The sequence below is a fragment of the Osmerus mordax genome, chromosome 22 (genome assembly GCF_038355195.1).
Source record: "Osmerus mordax isolate fOsmMor3 chromosome 22, fOsmMor3.pri, whole genome shotgun sequence".
Taxonomy (NCBI): Eukaryota; Metazoa; Chordata; class Actinopteri; order Osmeriformes; family Osmeridae; genus Osmerus; species Osmerus mordax.
This window is the reverse complement of record NC_090071.1, coordinates 11,868,988-11,884,872: the sequence shown is the minus strand read 5'-3', so window position 1 is coordinate 11,884,872 and position 15,885 is coordinate 11,868,988. Positions and strand designations below refer to the sequence as shown.

At 49.1% G+C, this 15,885-nt stretch overlaps 40 non-coding genes across 40 annotated transcripts; all 40 read right to left on the bottom strand.

The window, feature by feature from the left end:
* Window positions 1-133: 133 nt before the first annotated feature.
* Window positions 134-206, bottom strand: trnaa-cgc (transfer RNA alanine (anticodon CGC)). The gene has a single exon. It is a non-coding gene; the product is annotated as a tRNA-Ala (tRNA).
* A 154-nt stretch (window positions 207-360) lies between these two features.
* Window positions 361-433, bottom strand: trnaa-agc (transfer RNA alanine (anticodon AGC)). The gene has a single exon. It is a non-coding gene; the product is annotated as a tRNA-Ala (tRNA).
* A 172-nt stretch (window positions 434-605) lies between these two features.
* Window positions 606-678, bottom strand: trnaa-ugc (transfer RNA alanine (anticodon UGC)). The gene has a single exon. It is a non-coding gene; the product is annotated as a tRNA-Ala (tRNA).
* A 275-nt stretch (window positions 679-953) lies between these two features.
* On the bottom strand, window positions 954-1,026 carry trnaa-cgc (transfer RNA alanine (anticodon CGC)). The gene has a single exon. It is a non-coding gene; the product is annotated as a tRNA-Ala (tRNA).
* Window positions 1,027-1,180: 154 nt separating this feature from the next.
* Window positions 1,181-1,253, bottom strand: trnaa-agc (transfer RNA alanine (anticodon AGC)). Its single transcript has one exon. It is a non-coding gene; the product is annotated as a tRNA-Ala (tRNA).
* A 275-nt stretch (window positions 1,254-1,528) lies between these two features.
* trnaa-cgc (transfer RNA alanine (anticodon CGC)) lies at window positions 1,529-1,601 on the bottom strand. Its single transcript has one exon. It is a non-coding gene; the product is annotated as a tRNA-Ala (tRNA).
* Window positions 1,602-1,755: 154 nt separating this feature from the next.
* On the bottom strand, window positions 1,756-1,828 carry trnaa-agc (transfer RNA alanine (anticodon AGC)). Its single transcript has one exon. It is a non-coding gene; the product is annotated as a tRNA-Ala (tRNA).
* A 172-nt stretch (window positions 1,829-2,000) lies between these two features.
* trnaa-ugc (transfer RNA alanine (anticodon UGC)) lies at window positions 2,001-2,073 on the bottom strand. Its single transcript has one exon. It is a non-coding gene; the product is annotated as a tRNA-Ala (tRNA).
* A 275-nt stretch (window positions 2,074-2,348) lies between these two features.
* trnaa-cgc (transfer RNA alanine (anticodon CGC)) lies at window positions 2,349-2,421 on the bottom strand. The gene has a single exon. It is a non-coding gene; the product is annotated as a tRNA-Ala (tRNA).
* A 154-nt stretch (window positions 2,422-2,575) lies between these two features.
* On the bottom strand, window positions 2,576-2,648 carry trnaa-agc (transfer RNA alanine (anticodon AGC)). The gene has a single exon. It is a non-coding gene; the product is annotated as a tRNA-Ala (tRNA).
* A 172-nt stretch (window positions 2,649-2,820) lies between these two features.
* Window positions 2,821-2,893, bottom strand: trnaa-ugc (transfer RNA alanine (anticodon UGC)). Its single transcript has one exon. It is a non-coding gene; the product is annotated as a tRNA-Ala (tRNA).
* Window positions 2,894-3,168: 275 nt separating this feature from the next.
* Window positions 3,169-3,241, bottom strand: trnaa-cgc (transfer RNA alanine (anticodon CGC)). The gene has a single exon. It is a non-coding gene; the product is annotated as a tRNA-Ala (tRNA).
* A 154-nt stretch (window positions 3,242-3,395) lies between these two features.
* Window positions 3,396-3,468, bottom strand: trnaa-agc (transfer RNA alanine (anticodon AGC)). Its single transcript has one exon. It is a non-coding gene; the product is annotated as a tRNA-Ala (tRNA).
* A 172-nt stretch (window positions 3,469-3,640) lies between these two features.
* Window positions 3,641-3,713, bottom strand: trnaa-ugc (transfer RNA alanine (anticodon UGC)). Its single transcript has one exon. It is a non-coding gene; the product is annotated as a tRNA-Ala (tRNA).
* Window positions 3,714-3,988: 275 nt separating this feature from the next.
* trnaa-cgc (transfer RNA alanine (anticodon CGC)) lies at window positions 3,989-4,061 on the bottom strand. The gene has a single exon. It is a non-coding gene; the product is annotated as a tRNA-Ala (tRNA).
* Window positions 4,062-4,215: 154 nt separating this feature from the next.
* On the bottom strand, window positions 4,216-4,288 carry trnaa-agc (transfer RNA alanine (anticodon AGC)). The gene has a single exon. It is a non-coding gene; the product is annotated as a tRNA-Ala (tRNA).
* A 275-nt stretch (window positions 4,289-4,563) lies between these two features.
* On the bottom strand, window positions 4,564-4,636 carry trnaa-cgc (transfer RNA alanine (anticodon CGC)). Its single transcript has one exon. It is a non-coding gene; the product is annotated as a tRNA-Ala (tRNA).
* A 154-nt stretch (window positions 4,637-4,790) lies between these two features.
* Window positions 4,791-4,863, bottom strand: trnaa-agc (transfer RNA alanine (anticodon AGC)). The gene has a single exon. It is a non-coding gene; the product is annotated as a tRNA-Ala (tRNA).
* Window positions 4,864-5,035: 172 nt separating this feature from the next.
* trnaa-ugc (transfer RNA alanine (anticodon UGC)) lies at window positions 5,036-5,108 on the bottom strand. The gene has a single exon. It is a non-coding gene; the product is annotated as a tRNA-Ala (tRNA).
* A 502-nt stretch (window positions 5,109-5,610) lies between these two features.
* trnaa-agc (transfer RNA alanine (anticodon AGC)) lies at window positions 5,611-5,683 on the bottom strand. Its single transcript has one exon. It is a non-coding gene; the product is annotated as a tRNA-Ala (tRNA).
* A 172-nt stretch (window positions 5,684-5,855) lies between these two features.
* Window positions 5,856-5,928, bottom strand: trnaa-ugc (transfer RNA alanine (anticodon UGC)). Its single transcript has one exon. It is a non-coding gene; the product is annotated as a tRNA-Ala (tRNA).
* A 275-nt stretch (window positions 5,929-6,203) lies between these two features.
* Window positions 6,204-6,276, bottom strand: trnaa-cgc (transfer RNA alanine (anticodon CGC)). The gene has a single exon. It is a non-coding gene; the product is annotated as a tRNA-Ala (tRNA).
* Window positions 6,277-6,430: 154 nt separating this feature from the next.
* trnaa-agc (transfer RNA alanine (anticodon AGC)) lies at window positions 6,431-6,503 on the bottom strand. Its single transcript has one exon. It is a non-coding gene; the product is annotated as a tRNA-Ala (tRNA).
* Window positions 6,504-7,023: 520 nt separating this feature from the next.
* On the bottom strand, window positions 7,024-7,096 carry trnaa-cgc (transfer RNA alanine (anticodon CGC)). The gene has a single exon. It is a non-coding gene; the product is annotated as a tRNA-Ala (tRNA).
* A 154-nt stretch (window positions 7,097-7,250) lies between these two features.
* trnaa-agc (transfer RNA alanine (anticodon AGC)) lies at window positions 7,251-7,323 on the bottom strand. Its single transcript has one exon. It is a non-coding gene; the product is annotated as a tRNA-Ala (tRNA).
* A 520-nt stretch (window positions 7,324-7,843) lies between these two features.
* Window positions 7,844-7,916, bottom strand: trnaa-cgc (transfer RNA alanine (anticodon CGC)). The gene has a single exon. It is a non-coding gene; the product is annotated as a tRNA-Ala (tRNA).
* Window positions 7,917-8,070: 154 nt separating this feature from the next.
* trnaa-agc (transfer RNA alanine (anticodon AGC)) lies at window positions 8,071-8,143 on the bottom strand. The gene has a single exon. It is a non-coding gene; the product is annotated as a tRNA-Ala (tRNA).
* Window positions 8,144-8,418: 275 nt separating this feature from the next.
* trnaa-cgc (transfer RNA alanine (anticodon CGC)) lies at window positions 8,419-8,491 on the bottom strand. The gene has a single exon. It is a non-coding gene; the product is annotated as a tRNA-Ala (tRNA).
* A 154-nt stretch (window positions 8,492-8,645) lies between these two features.
* trnaa-agc (transfer RNA alanine (anticodon AGC)) lies at window positions 8,646-8,718 on the bottom strand. The gene has a single exon. It is a non-coding gene; the product is annotated as a tRNA-Ala (tRNA).
* A 172-nt stretch (window positions 8,719-8,890) lies between these two features.
* trnaa-ugc (transfer RNA alanine (anticodon UGC)) lies at window positions 8,891-8,963 on the bottom strand. The gene has a single exon. It is a non-coding gene; the product is annotated as a tRNA-Ala (tRNA).
* Window positions 8,964-9,465: 502 nt separating this feature from the next.
* Window positions 9,466-9,538, bottom strand: trnaa-agc (transfer RNA alanine (anticodon AGC)). The gene has a single exon. It is a non-coding gene; the product is annotated as a tRNA-Ala (tRNA).
* Window positions 9,539-9,710: 172 nt separating this feature from the next.
* On the bottom strand, window positions 9,711-9,783 carry trnaa-ugc (transfer RNA alanine (anticodon UGC)). Its single transcript has one exon. It is a non-coding gene; the product is annotated as a tRNA-Ala (tRNA).
* Window positions 9,784-10,285: 502 nt separating this feature from the next.
* trnaa-agc (transfer RNA alanine (anticodon AGC)) lies at window positions 10,286-10,358 on the bottom strand. The gene has a single exon. It is a non-coding gene; the product is annotated as a tRNA-Ala (tRNA).
* A 172-nt stretch (window positions 10,359-10,530) lies between these two features.
* Window positions 10,531-10,603, bottom strand: trnaa-ugc (transfer RNA alanine (anticodon UGC)). The gene has a single exon. It is a non-coding gene; the product is annotated as a tRNA-Ala (tRNA).
* Window positions 10,604-10,878: 275 nt separating this feature from the next.
* Window positions 10,879-10,951, bottom strand: trnaa-cgc (transfer RNA alanine (anticodon CGC)). Its single transcript has one exon. It is a non-coding gene; the product is annotated as a tRNA-Ala (tRNA).
* Window positions 10,952-11,105: 154 nt separating this feature from the next.
* On the bottom strand, window positions 11,106-11,178 carry trnaa-agc (transfer RNA alanine (anticodon AGC)). The gene has a single exon. It is a non-coding gene; the product is annotated as a tRNA-Ala (tRNA).
* Window positions 11,179-11,350: 172 nt separating this feature from the next.
* Window positions 11,351-11,423, bottom strand: trnaa-ugc (transfer RNA alanine (anticodon UGC)). The gene has a single exon. It is a non-coding gene; the product is annotated as a tRNA-Ala (tRNA).
* A 275-nt stretch (window positions 11,424-11,698) lies between these two features.
* trnaa-cgc (transfer RNA alanine (anticodon CGC)) lies at window positions 11,699-11,771 on the bottom strand. The gene has a single exon. It is a non-coding gene; the product is annotated as a tRNA-Ala (tRNA).
* A 154-nt stretch (window positions 11,772-11,925) lies between these two features.
* Window positions 11,926-11,998, bottom strand: trnaa-agc (transfer RNA alanine (anticodon AGC)). The gene has a single exon. It is a non-coding gene; the product is annotated as a tRNA-Ala (tRNA).
* A 502-nt stretch (window positions 11,999-12,500) lies between these two features.
* trnaa-cgc (transfer RNA alanine (anticodon CGC)) lies at window positions 12,501-12,573 on the bottom strand. The gene has a single exon. It is a non-coding gene; the product is annotated as a tRNA-Ala (tRNA).
* Between the last annotated feature and the right edge of the window lie 3,312 nt (window positions 12,574-15,885).

The window sequence follows — 15,885 nt, the reverse complement described above, 5'->3', positions numbered from 1 at the left end:
CGTTTGAGCTAACTCGCACTTCCCTTGCTCCTACCTGGGAGAGTTGAATCGTCCCACACTTTGGAGCTGCTTTTCCGAAACACGTGCAAAGGTTGTTGTGGAACGGAGCTCCATTTTTCAATGAAAAAGCTGTTGGAGAATGCGGGCATCGATCCCGCTGCCTCTCGCATGCGAAGCAAGCGCTCTACCACTTGAGCTAATTCCCCCATACTAAGCTCCTCGTTGGGGAACTTGTTAGCATCAGCATGAGGACCCAAATTGTATTAGGCCAATCGTGTCGTCATCCTTCATGCCAATGCGATTCTTGTAGATGTTGCTTTGGAAAGGAACTAAATCTTGCCAGTTAAACAGCATCACCTGTGGAGGATGCGGGCATCGATCCCGCTACCTCTCGCATGCTAAGCGAGCGCTCTACCATTTGAGCTAATCCCCCACCTTACATGTGTGTATTTTCCTTGGAAGAGTTAAAAACTGCTCAGTCTTGAGTCACAATCGACAATCTGGCTCGACTGCTTACTTGACATCAATTTGAATCTCACAGGGATTGCGAGTATCGATTCCCCTGCGTAAGAAACTCAATCTTGCCAGTTAAACAGCATCACCTATGGAGGATGCGGGCATCGATCCCGCTACCTCTCGCATGCAAAGCGAGCGCTCTACCATTTGAGCTAATCCCCCATGTAGAGTTCCTCGTTGGGGAACTTGTGAGCGTCAGCATGAGTACAGTCTGGTTCGACTGCTTACTTGACATCAATTTGAATCTCACAGGGATTGCGAGTATCGATTCCCCTGCATATGACAGGCAAAGGAAGCGCTGCAGCGTTTGAGCTAACTCGCACTTCCCTTGCTCCTACCTGGGAGAGTGGAATCGTCCCACACTTTGGAGCTGCTTTTCCGAAACACGTGCAAAGGTTGTTGTGGAACGGAGCTCCATTTTTCAATGAAAAAGCTGTTGGAGAATGCGGGCATCGATCCCGCTGCCTCTCGCATGCGAAGCAAGCGCTCTACCACTTGAGCTAATTCCCCCATATTAAGCTCCTCGTTGGGGAACTTGTTAGCATGAGCATGAGGACCCAAATTGTATTAGGCCAATCGTGTCGTCATCCTTCATGCCAATGCCATTCTTGTAAATGTTGCTTTGGAAAGGAACTAAATCTTGCCAGTTAAACAGCATCACCTGTGGAGGATGCGGGCATCGATCCCGCTACCTCTCGCATGCTAAGCGAGCGCTCTACCATTTGAGCTAATCCCCCATATAGAGTTCCTCGTTGGGGAACTTGTGAGCGTCAGCATGAGTACAGTCTGGTTCGACTGCTTACTTGACATCAATTTGAATCTCACAGGGATTGCGAGTATCGATTCCCCTGCATATGACAGGCAAAGGAAGCGCTGCAGCGTTTGAGCTAACTCGCACTTCCCTTGCTCCTACCTGGGAGAGTTGAATCGTCCCACACTTTGGAGCTGCTTTTCCGAAACACGTGCAAAGGTTGTTGTGGAACGGAGCTCCATTTTTCAATGAAAAAGCTGTTGGAGAATGCGGGCATCGATCCCGCTGCCTCTCGCATGCGAAGCAAGCGCTCTACCACTTGAGCTAATTCCCCCATACTAAGCTCCTCGTTGGGGAACTTGTTAGCATCAGCATGAGGACCCAAATTGTATTAGGCCAATCGTGTCGTCATCCTTCATGCCAATGCGATTCTTGTAGATGTTGCTTTGGAAAGGAACTAAATCTTGCCAGTTAAACAGCATCACCTGTGGAGGATGCGGGCATCGATCCCGCTACCTCTCGCATGCTAAGCGAGCGCTCTACCATTTGAGCTAATCCCCCACCTTACGTGTGTGTATTTTCCTTGGAAGAGTTAACAACTGCTCAGTCTTGAGTCACAATCGACAATCTGGCTCGACTGCTTACTTGACATCAATTTGAATCTCACAGGGATTGCGAGTATCGATTCCCCTGCGTAAGAAACTAAATCTTGCCAGTTAAACAGCATCACCTATGGAGGATGCGGGCATCGATCCCGCTACCTCTCGCATGCAAAGCGAGCGCTCTACCATTTGAGCTAATCCCCCATGTAGAGTTCCTCGTTGGGGAACTTGTGAGCGTCAGCATGAGTACAGTCTGGTTCGACTGCTTACTTGACATCAATTTGAATCTCACAGGGATTGCGAGTATCGATTCCCCTGCATATGACAGGCAAAGGAAGCGCTGCAGCGTTTGAGCTAACTCGCACTTCCCTTGCTCCTACCTGGGAGAGTTGAATCGTCCCACACTTTGGAGCTGCTTTTCCGAAACACGTGCAAAGGTTGTTGTGGAACGGAGCTCCATTTTTCAATGAAAAAGCTGTTGGAGAATGCGGGCATCGATCCCGCTGCCTCTCGCATGCGAAGCAAGCGCTCTACCACTTGAGCTAATTCCCCCATATTAAGCTCCTCGTTGGGGAACTTGTTAGCATGAGCATGAGGACCCAAATTGTATTAGGCCAATCGTGTCGTCATCCTTCATGCCAATGCGATTCTTGTAGATGTTGCTTTGGAAAGGAACTAAATCTTGCCAGTTAAACAGCATCACCTGTGGAGGATGCGGGCATCGATCCCGCTACCTCTCGCATGCTAAGCGAGCGCTCTACCATTTGAGCTAATCCCCCACCTTACGTGTGTGTATTTTCCTTGGAAGAGTTAAAAACTGCTCAGTCTTGAGTCACAATTGACAATCTGGCTCGACTGCTTACTTGACATCAATTTGAATCTCACAGGGATTGCGAGTATCGATTCCCCTGCGTAAGAAACTCAATCTTGCCAGTTAAACAGCATCACCTATGGAGGATGCGGGCATCGATCCCGCTACCTCTCGCATGCAAAGCGAGCGCTCTACCATTTGAGCTAATCCCCCATGTAGAGTTCCTCGTTGGGGAACTTGTGAGCGTCAGCATGAGTACAGTCTGGTTCGACTGCTTACTTGACATCAATTTGAATCTCACAGGGATTGCGAGTATCGATTCCCCTGCATATGACAGGCAAAGGAAGCGCTGCAGCGTTTGAGCTAACTCGCACTTCCCTTGCTCCTACCTGGGAGAGTTGAATCGTCCCACACTTTGGAGCTGCTTTTCCGAAACACGTGCAAAGGTTGTTGTGGAACGGAGCTCCATTTTTCAATGAAAAAGCTGTTGGAGAATGCGGGCATCGATCCCGCTGCCTCTCGCATGCGAAGCAAGCGCTCTACCACTTGAGCTAATTCCCCCATACTAAGCTCCTCGTTGGGGAACTTGTTAGCATCAGCATGAGGACCCAAATTGTATTAGGCCAATCGTGTCGTCATCCTTCATGCCAATGCGATTCTTGTAGATGTTGCTTTGGAAAGGAACTAAATCTTGCCAGTTAAACAGCATCACCTGTGGAGGATGCGGGCATCGATCCCGCTACCTCTCGCATGCTAAGCGAGCGCTCTACCATTTGAGCTAATCCCCCACCTTACGTGTGTGTATTTTCCTTGGAAGAGTTAACAACTGCTCAGTCTTGAGTCACAATCGACAATCTGGCTCGACTGCTTACTTGACATCAATTTGAATCTCACAGGGATTGCGAGTATCGATTCCCCTGCGTAAGAAACTCAATCTTGCCAGTTAAACAGCATCACCTATGGAGGATGCGGGCATCGATCCCGCTACCTCTCGCATGCAAAGCGAGCGCTCTACCATTTGAGCTAATCCCCCATGTAGAGTTCCTCGTTGGGGAACTTGTGAGCGTCAGCATGAGTACAGTCTGGTTCGACTGCTTACTTGACATCAATTTGAATCTCACAGGGATTGCGAGTATCGATTCCCCTGCATATGACAGGCAAAGGAAGCGCTGCAGCGTTTGAGCTAACTCGCACTTCCCTTGCTCCTACCTGGGAGAGTTGAATCGTCCCACACTTTGGAGCTGCTTTTCCGAAACACGTGCAAAGGTTGTTGTGGAACGGAGCTCCATTTTTCAATGAAAAAGCTGTTGGAGAATGCGGGCATCGATCCCGCTGCCTCTCGCATGCGAAGCAAGCGCTCTACCACTTGAGCTAATTCCCCCATATTAAGCTCCTCGTTGGGGAACTTGTTAGCATGAGCATGAGGACCCAAATTGTATTAGGCCAATCGTGTCGTCATCCTTCATGCCAATGCGATTCTTGTAAATGTTGCTTTGGAAAGGAACTAAATCTTGCCAGTTAAACAGCATCACCTGTGGAGGATGCGGGCATCGATCCCGCTACCTCTCGCATGCTAAGCGAGCGCTCTACCATTTGAGCTAATCCCCCATGTAGAGTTCCTCATTGGGGAACTTGTGAGCGTCAGCATGAGTACAGTCTGGTTCGACTGCTTACTTGACATCAATTTGAATCTCACAGGGATTGCGAGTATCGATTCCCCTGCATATGACAGGCAAAGGAAGCGCTGCAGCGTTTGAGCTAACTCGCACTTCCCTTGCTCCTACCTGGGAGAGTTGAATCGTCCCACACTTTGGAGCTGCTTTTCCGAAACACGTGCAAAGGTTGTTGTGGAACGGAGCTCCATTTTTCAATGAAAAAGCTGTTGGAGAATGCGGGCATCGATCCCGCTGCCTCTCGCATGCGAAGCAAGCGCTCTACCACTTGAGCTAATTCCCCCATACTAAGCTCCTCGTTGGGGAACTTGTTAGCATCAGCATGAGGACCCAAATTGTATTAGGCCAATCGTGTCGTCATCCTTCATGCCAATGCGATTCTTGTAGATGTTGCTTTGGAAAGGAACTAAATCTTGCCAGTTAAACAGCATCACCTGTGGAGGATGCGGGCATCGATCCCGCTACCTCTCGCATGCTAAGCGAGCGCTCTACCATTTGAGCTAATCCCCCACCTTACATGTGTGTATTTTCCTTGGAAGAGTTAAAAACTGCTCAGTCTTGAGTCACAATCGACAATCTGGCTCGACTGCTTACTTGACATCAATTTGAATCTCACAGGGATTGCGAGTATCGATTCCCCTGCGTAAGAAACTAAATCTTGCCAGTTAAACAGCATCACCTATGGAGGATGCGGGCATCGATCCCGCTACCTCTCGCATGCAAAGCGAGCGCTCTACCATTTGAGCTAATCCCCCATGTAGAGTTCCTCGTTGGGGAACTTGTGAGCGTCAGCATGAGTACAGTCTGGTTCGACTGCTTACTTGACATCAATTTGAATCTCACAGGGATTGCGAGTATCGATTCCCCTGCATATGACAGGCAAAGGAAGCGCTGCAGCGTTTGAGCTAACTCGCACTTCCCTTGCTCCTACCTGGGAGAGTTGAATCGTCCCACACTTTGGAGCTGCTTTTCCGAAACACGTGCAAAGGTTGTTGTGGAACGGAGCTCCATTTTTCAATGAAAAAGCTGTTGGAGAATGCGGGCATCGATCCCGCTGCCTCTCACATGCGAAGCAAGCGCTCTACCACTTGAGCTAATTCCCCCATATTAAGCTCCTCGTTGGGGAACTTGTTAGCATGAGCATGAGGACCCAAATTGTATTAGGCCAATCGTGTCGTCATCCTTCATGCCAATGCGATTCTTGTAGATGTTGCTTTGGAAAGGAACTAAATCTTGCCAGTTAAACAGCATCACCTGTGGAGGATGCGGGCATCGATCCCGCTACCTCTCGCATGCTAAGCGAGCGCTCTACCATTTGAGCTAATCCCCCACCTTACGTGTGTGTATTTTCCTTGGAAGAGTTAAAAACTGCTCAGTCTTGAGTCACAATTGACAATCTGGCTCGACTGCTTACTTGACATCAATTTGAATCTCACAGGGATTGCGAGTATCGATTCCCCTGCGTAAGAAACTAAATCTTGCCAGTTAAACAGCATCACCTATGGAGGATGCGGGCATCGATCCCGCTACCTCTCGCATGCAAAGCGAGCGCTCTACCATTTGAGCTAATCCCCCATGTAGAGTTCCTCGTTGGGGAACTTGTGAGCGTCAGCATGAGTACAGTCTGGTTCGACTGCTTACTTGACATCAATTTGAATCTCACAGGGATTGCGAGTATCGATTCCCCTGCATATGACAGGCAAAGGAAGCGCTGCAGCGTTTGAGCTAACTCGCACTTCCCTTGCTCCTACCTGGGAGAGTTGAATCGTCCCACACTTTGGAGCTGCTTTTCCGAAACACGTGCAAAGGTTGTTGTGGAACGGAGCTCCATTTTTCAATGAAAAAGCTGTTGGAGAATGCGGGCATCGATCCCGCTGCCTCTCGCATGCGAAGCAAGCGCTCTACCACTTGAGCTAATTCCCCCATACTAAGCTCCTCGTTGGGGAACTTGTTAGCATCAGCATGAGGACCCAAATTGTATTAGGCCAATCGTGTCGTCATCCTTCATGCCAATGCGATTCTTGTAGATGTTGCTTTGGAAAGGAACTAAATCTTGCCAGTTAAACAGCATCACCTGTGGAGGATGCGGGCATCGATCCCGCTACCTCTCGCATGCTAAGCGAGCGCTCTACCATTTGAGCTAATCCCCCACCTTACGTGTGTGTATTTTCCTTGGAAGAGTTAACAACTGCTCAGTCTTGAGTCACAATCGACAATCTGGCTCGACTGCTTACTTGACATCAATTTGAATCTCACAGGGATTGCGAGTATCGATTCCCCTGCGTAAGAAACTAAATCTTGCCAGTTAAACAGCATCACCTATGGAGGATGCGGGCATCGATCCCGCTACCTCTCGCATGCAAAGCGAGCGTTCTACCATTTGAGCTAATCCCCCATGTAGAGTTCCTCGTTGGGGAACTTGTGAGCGTCAGCATGAGTACAGTCTGGTTCGACTGCTTACTTGACATCAATTTGAATCTCACAGGGATTGCGAGTATCGATTCCCCTGCATATGACAGGCAAAGGAAGCGCTGCAGCGTTTGAGCTAACTCGCACTTCCCTTGCTCCTACCTGGGAGAGTTGAATCGTCCCACACTTTGGAGCTGCTTTTCCGAAACACGTGCAAAGGTTGTTGTGGAACGGAGCTCCATTTTTCAATGAAAAAGCTGTTGGAGAATGCGGGCATCGATCCCGCTGCCTCTCGCATGCGAAGCAAGCGCTCTACCACTTGAGCTAATTCCCCCATATTAAGCTCCTCGTTGGGGAACTTGTTAGCATCAGCATGAGGACCCAAATTGTATTAGGCCAATCGTGTCGTCATCCTTCATGCCAATGCGATTCTTGTAGATGTTGCTTTGGAAAGGAACTAAATCTTGCCAGTTAAACAGCATCACCTGTGGAGGATGCGGGCATCGATCCCGCTACCTCTCGCATGCTAAGCGAGCGCTCTACCATTTGAGCTAATCCCCCACCTTACGTGTGTGTATTTTCCTTGGAAGAGTTAAAAACTGCTCAGTCTTGAGTCACAATCGACAATCTGGCTCGACTGCTTACTTGACATCAATTTGAATCTCACAGGGATTGCGAGTATCGATTCCCCTGCGTAAGAAACTAAATCTTGCCAGTTAAACAGCATCACCTGTGGAGGATGTGGGCATCGATCCCGCTACCTCTCGCATGCAAAGCGAGCGCTCTACCATTTGAGCTAATCCCCCATGTAGAGTTCCTCGTTGGGGAACTTGTGAGCGTCAGCATGAGTACAGTCTGGTTCGACTGCTTACTTGACATCAATTTGAATCTCACAGGGATTGCGAGTATCGATTCCCCTGCATATGACAGGCAAAGGAAGCGCTGCAGCGTTTGAGCTAACTCGCACTTCCCTTGCTCCTACCTGGGAGAGTTGAATCGTCCCACACTTTGGAGCTGCTTTTCCGAAACACGTGCAAAGGTTGTTGTGGAACGGAGCTCCATTTTTCAATGAAAAAGCTGTTGGAGAATGCGGGCATCGATCCCGCTGCCTCTCGCATGCGAAGCAAGCGCTCTACCACTTGAGCTAATTCCCCCATATTAAGCTCCTCGTTGGGGAACTTGTTAGCATGAGCATGAGGACCCAAATTGTATTAGGCCAATCGTGTCGTCATCCTTCATGCCAATGCGATTCTTGTAAATGTTGCTTTGGAAAGGAACTAAATCTTGCCAGTTAAACAGCATCACCTGTGGAGGATGCGGGCATCGATCCCGCTACCTCTCGCATGCTAAGCGAGCGCTCTACCATTTGAGCTAATCCCCCATGTAGAGTTCCTCATTGGGGAACTTGTGAGCGTCAGCATGAGTACAGTCTGGTTCGACTGCTTACTTGACATCAATTTGAATCTCACAGGGATTGCGAGTATCGATTCCCCTGCATATGACAGGCAAAGGAAGCGCTGCAGCGTTTGAGCTAACTCGCACTTCCCTTGCTCCTACCTGGGAGAGTTGAATCGTCCCACACTTTGGAGCTGCTTTTCCGAAACACGTGCAAAGGTTGTTGTGGAACGGAGCTCCATTTTTCAATGAAAAAGCTGTTGGAGAATGCGGGCATCGATCCCGCTGCCTCTCGCATGCGAAGCAAGCGCTCTACCACTTGAGCTAATTCCCCCATACTAAGCTCCTCGTTGGGGAACTTGTTAGCATCAGCATGAGGACCCAAATTGTATTAGGCCAATCGTGTCGTCATCCTTCATGCCAATGCGATTCTTGTAGATGTTGCTTTGGAAAGGAACTAAATCTTGCCAGTTAAACAGCATCACCTGTGGAGGATGCGGGCATCGATCCCGCTACCTCTCGCATGCTAAGCGAGCGCTCTACCATTTGAGCTAATCCCCCACCTTACATGTGTGTATTTTCCTTGGAAGAGTTAAAAACTGCTCAGTCTTGAGTCACAATCGACAATCTGGCTCGACTGCTTACTTGACATCAATTTGAATCTCACAGGGATTGCGAGTATCGATTCCCCTGCGTAAGAAACTAAATCTTGCCAGTTAAACAGCATCACCTATGGAGGATGCGGGCATCGATCCCGCTACCTCTCGCATGCAAAGCGAGCGCTCTACCATTTGAGCTAATCCCCCATGTAGAGTTCCTCGTTGGGGAACTTGTGAGCGTCAGCATGAGTACAGTCTGGTTCGACTGCTTACTTGACATCAATTTGAATCTCACAGGGATTGCGAGTATCGATTCCCCTGCATATGACAGGCAAAGGAAGCGCTGCAGCGTTTGAGCTAACTCGCACTTCCCTTGCTCCTACCTGGGAGAGTTGAATCGTCCCACACTTTGGAGCTGCTTTTCCGAAACACGTGCAAAGGTTGTTGTGGAACGGAGCTCCATTTTTCAATGAAAAAGCTGTTGGAGAATGCGGGCATCGATCCCGCTGCCTCTCACATGCGAAGCAAGCGCTCTACCACTTGAGCTAATTCCCCCATATTAAGCTCCTCGTTGGGGAACTTGTTAGCATGAGCATGAGGACCCAAATTGTATTAGGCCAATCGTGTCGTCATCCTTCATGCCAATGCGATTCTTGTAGATGTTGCTTTGGAAAGGAACTAAATCTTGCCAGTTAAACAGCATCACCTGTGGAGGATGCGGGCATCGATCCCGCTACCTCTCGCATGCTAAGCGAGCGCTCTACCATTTGAGCTAATCCCCCACCTTACGTGTGTGTATTTTCCTTGGAAGAGTTAAAAACTGCTCAGTCTTGAGTCACAATTGACAATCTGGCTCGACTGCTTACTTGACATCAATTTGAATCTCACAGGGATTGCGAGTATCGATTCCCCTGCGTAAGAAACTAAATCTTGCCAGTTAAACAGCATCACCTATGGAGGATGCGGGCATCGATCCCGCTACCTCTCGCATGCAAAGCGAGCGCTCTACCATTTGAGCTAATCCCCCATGTAGAGTTCCTCGTTGGGGAACTTGTGAGCGTCAGCATGAGTACAGTCTGGTTCGACTGCTTACTTGACATCAATTTGAATCTCACAGGGATTGCGAGTATCGATTCCCCTGCATATGACAGGCAAAGGAAGCGCTGCAGCGTTTGAGCTAACTCGCACTTCCCTTGCTCCTACCTGGGAGAGTTGAATCGTCCCACACTTTGGAGCTGCTTTTCCGAAACACGTGCAAAGGTTGTTGTGGAACGGAGCTCCATTTTTCAATGAAAAAGCTGTTGGAGAATGCGGGCATCGATCCCGCTGCCTCTCACATGCGAAGCAAGCGCTCTACCACTTGAGCTAATTCCCCCATATTAAGCTCCTCGTTGGGGAACTTGTTAGCATGAGCATGAGGACCCAAATTGTATTAGGCCAATCGTGTCGTCATCCTTCATGCCAATGCGATTCTTGTAGATGTTGCTTTGGAAAGGAACTAAATCTTGCCAGTTAAACAGCATCACCTGTGGAGGATGCGGGCATCGATCCCGCTACCTCTCGCATGCTAAGCGAGCGCTCTACCATTTGAGCTAATCCCCCACCTTACGTGTGTGTATTTTCCTTGGAAGAGTTAAAAACTGCTCAGTCTTGAGTCACAATTGACAATCTGGCTCGACTGCTTACTTGACATCAATTTGAATCTCACAGGGATTGCGAGTATCGATTCCCCTGCGTAAGAAACTAAATCTTGCCAGTTAAACAGCATCACCTATGGAGGATGCGGGCATCGATCCCGCTACCTCTCGCATGCAAAGCGAGCGCTCTACCATTTGAGCTAATCCCCCATGTAGAGTTCCTCGTTGGGGAACTTGTGAGCGTCAGCATGAGTACAGTCTGGTTCGACTGCTTACTTGACATCAATTTGAATCTCACAGGGATTGCGAGTATCGATTCCCCTGCATATGACAGGCAAAGGAAGCGCTGCAGCGTTTGAGCTAACTCGCACTTCCCTTGCTCCTACCTGGGAGAGTTGAATCGTCCCACACTTTGGAGCTGCTTTTCCGAAACACGTGCAAAGGTTGTTGTGGAACGGAGCTCCATTTTTCAATGAAAAAGCTGTTGGAGAATGCGGGCATCGATCCCGCTGCCTCTCGCATGCGAAGCAAGCGCTCTACCACTTGAGCTAATTCCCCCATACTAAGCTCCTCGTTGGGGAACTTGTTAGCATCAGCATGAGGACCCAAATTGTATTAGGCCAATCGTGTCGTCATCCTTCATGCCAATGCGATTCTTGTAGATGTTGCTTTGGAAAGGAACTAAATCTTGCCAGTTAAACAGCATCACCTGTGGAGGATGCGGGCATCGATCCCGCTACCTCTCGCATGCTAAGCGAGCGCTCTACCATTTGAGCTAATCCCCCACCTTACGTGTGTGTATTTTCCTTGGAAGAGTTAACAACTGCTCAGTCTTGAGTCACAATCGACAATCTGGCTCGACTGCTTACTTGACATCAATTTGAATCTCACAGGGATTGCGAGTATCGATTCCCCTGCGTAAGAAACTCAATCTTGCCAGTTAAACAGCATCACCTATGGAGGATGCGGGCATCGATCCCGCTACCTCTCGCATGCAAAGCGAGCGCTCTACCATTTGAGCTAATCCCCCATGTAGAGTTCCTCGTTGGGGAACTTGTGAGCGTCAGCATGAGTACAGTCTGGTTCGACTGCTTACTTGACATCAATTTGAATCTCACAGGGATTGCGAGTATCGATTCCCCTGCATATGACAGGCAAAGGAAGCGCTGCAGCGTTTGAGCTAACTCGCACTTCCCTTGCTCCTACCTGGGAGAGTTGAATCGTCCCACACTTTGGAGCTGCTTTTCCGAAACACGTGCAAAGGTTGTTGTGGAACGGAGCTCCATTTTTCAATGAAAAAGCTGTTGGAGAATGCGGGCATCGATCCCGCTGCCTCTCGCATGCGAAGCAAGCGCTCTACCACTTGAGCTAATTCCCCCATATTAAGCTCCTCGTTGGGGAACTTGTTAGCATGAGCATGAGGACCCAAATTGTATTAGGCCAATCGTGTCGTCATCCTTCATGCCAATGCGATTCTTGTAGATGTTGCTTTGGAAAGGAACTAAATCTTGCCAGTTAAACAGCATCACCTGTGGAGGATGCGGGCATCGATCCCGCTACCTCTCGCATGCTAAGCGAGCACTCTACCATTTGAGCTAATCCCCCATGTAGAGTTCCTCGTTGGGGAACTTGTGAGCGTCAGCATGAGTACAGTCTGGTTCGACTGCTTACTTGACATCAATTTGAATCTCACAGGGATTGCGAGTATCGATTCCCCTGCGTAAGAAACTAAATCTTGCCAGTTAAACAGCATCACCTGTGGAGGATGTGGGCATCGATCCCGCTACCTCTCGCATGCAAAGCGAGCGCTCTACCATTTGAGCTAATCCCCCATGTAGAGTTCCTCGTTGGGGAACTTGTGAGCGTCAGCATGAGTACAGTCTGGTTCGACTGCTTACTTGACATCAATTTGAATCTCACAGGGATTGCGAGTATCGATTCCCCTGCATATGACAGGCAAAGGAAGCGCTGCAGCGTTTGAGCTAACTCGCACTTCCCTTGCTCCTACCTGGGAGAGTTGAATCGTCCCACACTTTGGAGCTGCTTTTCCGAAACACGTGCAAAGGTTGTTGTGGAACGGAGCTCCATTTTTCAATGAAAAAGCTGTTGGAGAATGCGGGCATCGATCCCGCTGCCTCTCGCATGCGAAGCAAGCGCTCTACCACTTGAGCTAATTCCCCCATACTAAGCTCCTCGTTGGGGAACTTGTTAGCATCAGCATGAGGACCCAAATTGTATTAGGCCAATCGTGTCGTCATCCTTCATGCCAATGCGATTCTTGTAGATGTTGCTTTGGAAAGGAACTAAATCTTGCCAGTTAAACAGCATCACCTGTGGAGGATGCGGGCATCGATCCCGCTACCTCTCGCATGCTAAGCGAGCGCTCTACCATTTCCGCTAAAGCTGGGGAACAATCGCCTGTTTGAGGGGGGAAGAAGGGGGAGAAGGGAGGGGGAAGAAAAAGGGAGAAAAGAGGGAGAAAAGAGGGAGAAAAAAGAGGAAAAAGAGAGAAAAGGGGAAACTCAAAAGTCCCCATTCATAGTTTAAACATTTTTAACCCGTTACATTTTAAGATAATTCGAAAAAACACCCGAAATGACGAATTTTACATCGTTTGGGGAAGATGTAGAATGGAACCAAAGGTCCGCGGTTCGCGTCCCACCTACGGCACCTTTGACTATTTCTAATAAACAACCACTTGAGTTTCCAAGTGTGTATGTTATCAAAACATTATGTTATCCTAATTTAGTGTAATTTGAAAAACATTTGTATCCACTAGAGTGCATTATTTATATTTTACGTAGTTAACTACACTATTCGCCTTTATTTTTATTCACTCCGCACAGGAGTACTGTTTTTAGTTTGTTTTAGTTAGATCTATCTCTCTATCCATCCATCTATCTATTGCTCAAACTGTGTGGCTTCTGAGCTTGTGTGCTCTTATCTGAAGCTCTGTCTTTTTGGTTTCGGCACTTACCATTTCAACACTTGCATGATCCATATATTAAATATTTTTAAACAATGTGCGCAAGCAAGCGTAAAGTTAATCACTTTTTGCTGCTCTTACTTCTTGTAGACTTGCCGTATTTGGTTAGAAAGAGTAGTGATTGGGAAATAACAACGGACTGACCAACAGATAGTTGATAAATAGAAACATTTATCCACAAGTGTAAAAATAGAAATATGAACAACAACTTCAATTAAAACTATATATATACAGGCAAATGATATGCTAAATTACAATATTTACACAATGAAAACTATATACACAGGGGAAATCTAAGCATTAACTATATCTAAACAATGAAAACTATATACAAAGGCCCAAAGAATCATTTTTTTTTTTGCTCCTCCAGCCACTGCTCTCTGGAAAGAGTCTCTGCAGAGGGGCAGTAAACAGTCCCCTTATACTGGCTGTGGCCAGTCTCTGCCGTTCTGTTCTGGCCACACCTCCAGCATTTGTTGGCCTCCACTCTCCTCTGGTAGGCATGGGGAGCTGGACCAGGAGCAGGACGAAGCTGGGGAAGGTGGGTGGTGCAGGAAGAGGGTGGGACAAAACGCAGGGCTTGGGGGACCATCAATGGAGAGGGGGCAGAGGGTGGCCTTATACCAGGGGCTCGGGAGACAAACAGCACAGTAGGGTGGGCAGCAGGGCGAGGGGCGATATGGGTAGGGCGAGGGGCAATGGGGGTAGGGCGGGGCATGATAGGGATGGGAGTGGGGCCTCCAAGGGCAGCTGAAGGACCAGGGAAGAGCTGCCTCTGGGCTGTCAGCCTGGGTCGGACCGCTGGAGGTGGTGCTGGGGCTGCACATGTTGCCCGCCTCTTGGTTTTTGCCTGCCCTGCTGTGCTCTGCGGCAGGTGGTAGGTGTGGGCTGCTCCCTGGGGTTGAGGTGGAACAACAGCAGGGCGGACGTTGGCAGGCAGGAGAGGCTCGTCAGCCACAGACAGAGGACCTGGCAAGTTTATGCCCTGCTGCAACACAGCCAGATCCTGCTTCTTCACCCTGCGGTTGTACCACTGGGAGAGGGTCGACTGGTTCACCTCCACCAGCTGCAGGGTGGTGCCCTGCATGATGGCCCCATTGCCCAGGATGAGCTGCCGGACCTTGCGGTAGTCCTGCAGGATCAGAGTCCACCTGGACATGCAGTTCTTCCCCTGCTTCCTGGGACTCTTGTGGATGTCGGAGAGCCGGACGAAGATGGCCTCCACAAGGCGGCAGCAGTCTGGCCACTGAGCAGGCGAACCAGTGGACCCCAGGACACACCTCTCCACACTCTCCACACCTGGCGTGAACTCCACCTTTTTTTTGTGGCGGAACCGCCCCTTGATGAGCCTATCCAGGTGCCGCGCAGCAAACACCACCCTCTGCTTGTCATAATCCAGCAGGTCTTGCCACAGCCCCACAATGTTGCTGACCTAAGAAGGAAAGAAAACATATATTATATATATTTATATATTATAAATACATAAACAAATATCTGTTGTACAATGCATGTCTTGCTGACCTGCTGGTTATGGAGGGTCATGTTGGTCTGATGCCTCAGCTCCACTAAGCACTCTGCCAGTCTATCCACTCGATCCATGCCTGGAATGCCATGCTCGTCCACAGCCTGAAACATTCAACAATTTGACATTTAGTGCTGAACACCTTATGGCAAAGGTTTGTTATATTGACTGCTGCTGCTGTGTGTTTTATTTGTTTGCTGTCAATTACTGTGTGTTGCTTCTAATAATCAATTGCGCTTGTATTCAGACACTTTCCTATCTACTGAACTTGTTAGTTTCTATGAATGACAGTTAGTTACTAGTAAAAAGTTAACATACCAGCTGTTCTTCAGGCACCTGAGAGGAGGCACCTGGGACACAGGGCTGGGTTATGGGGGGAGGCAGGGTGGTAGCTACAGGCATGGGGGTGACAGGCAGAGTGGTGGGGGTGACAGGTAGGATAGAGGTGGTTACAGTCAAGGTGATGGAAGGCAGGGTGGAGGAGGTGAGTGGCAGGGTGGGGACCACAGGCAGGGTGGTGGAAGGCAGGGTGGAGGAGGTGAGTGGCAGGGTGGGGACCACAGGCAGGGTGGTGGAAGGCAGGGTGGAGGAGGTGAGTGGCAGGGTGGGGACCACAGGCAGGGTGGTAGAAGGCAGGGCGGAAGAGGGGAAGTCTTCCGAAACACTACCGATAGTGAGGTCCTGTCCTTCATCCTCAAACCCTTCATCCGCCTGTTCCTCCTCTGTGGCGTGGTCCTCCAGCAGCTGGTCTGTCTCCTCAGAGTCGGGGTCCATGTCCTGCAAGGGCTGCCCTGTCTGCCTAAGCAGGTAGTTCACCCCAAGCAACTCTCCTGAACATGAACAACAATGCAATGCTAATTAGTATTAAAAAACAGATATGGAACTTACCATAATGCATAAATACTGAGCTCTTAACAACATAATTATTTGTATTCATATTTGCCGAGACTTACCGGTGTACTTTCTCGGTGGGATGAAGGAGGG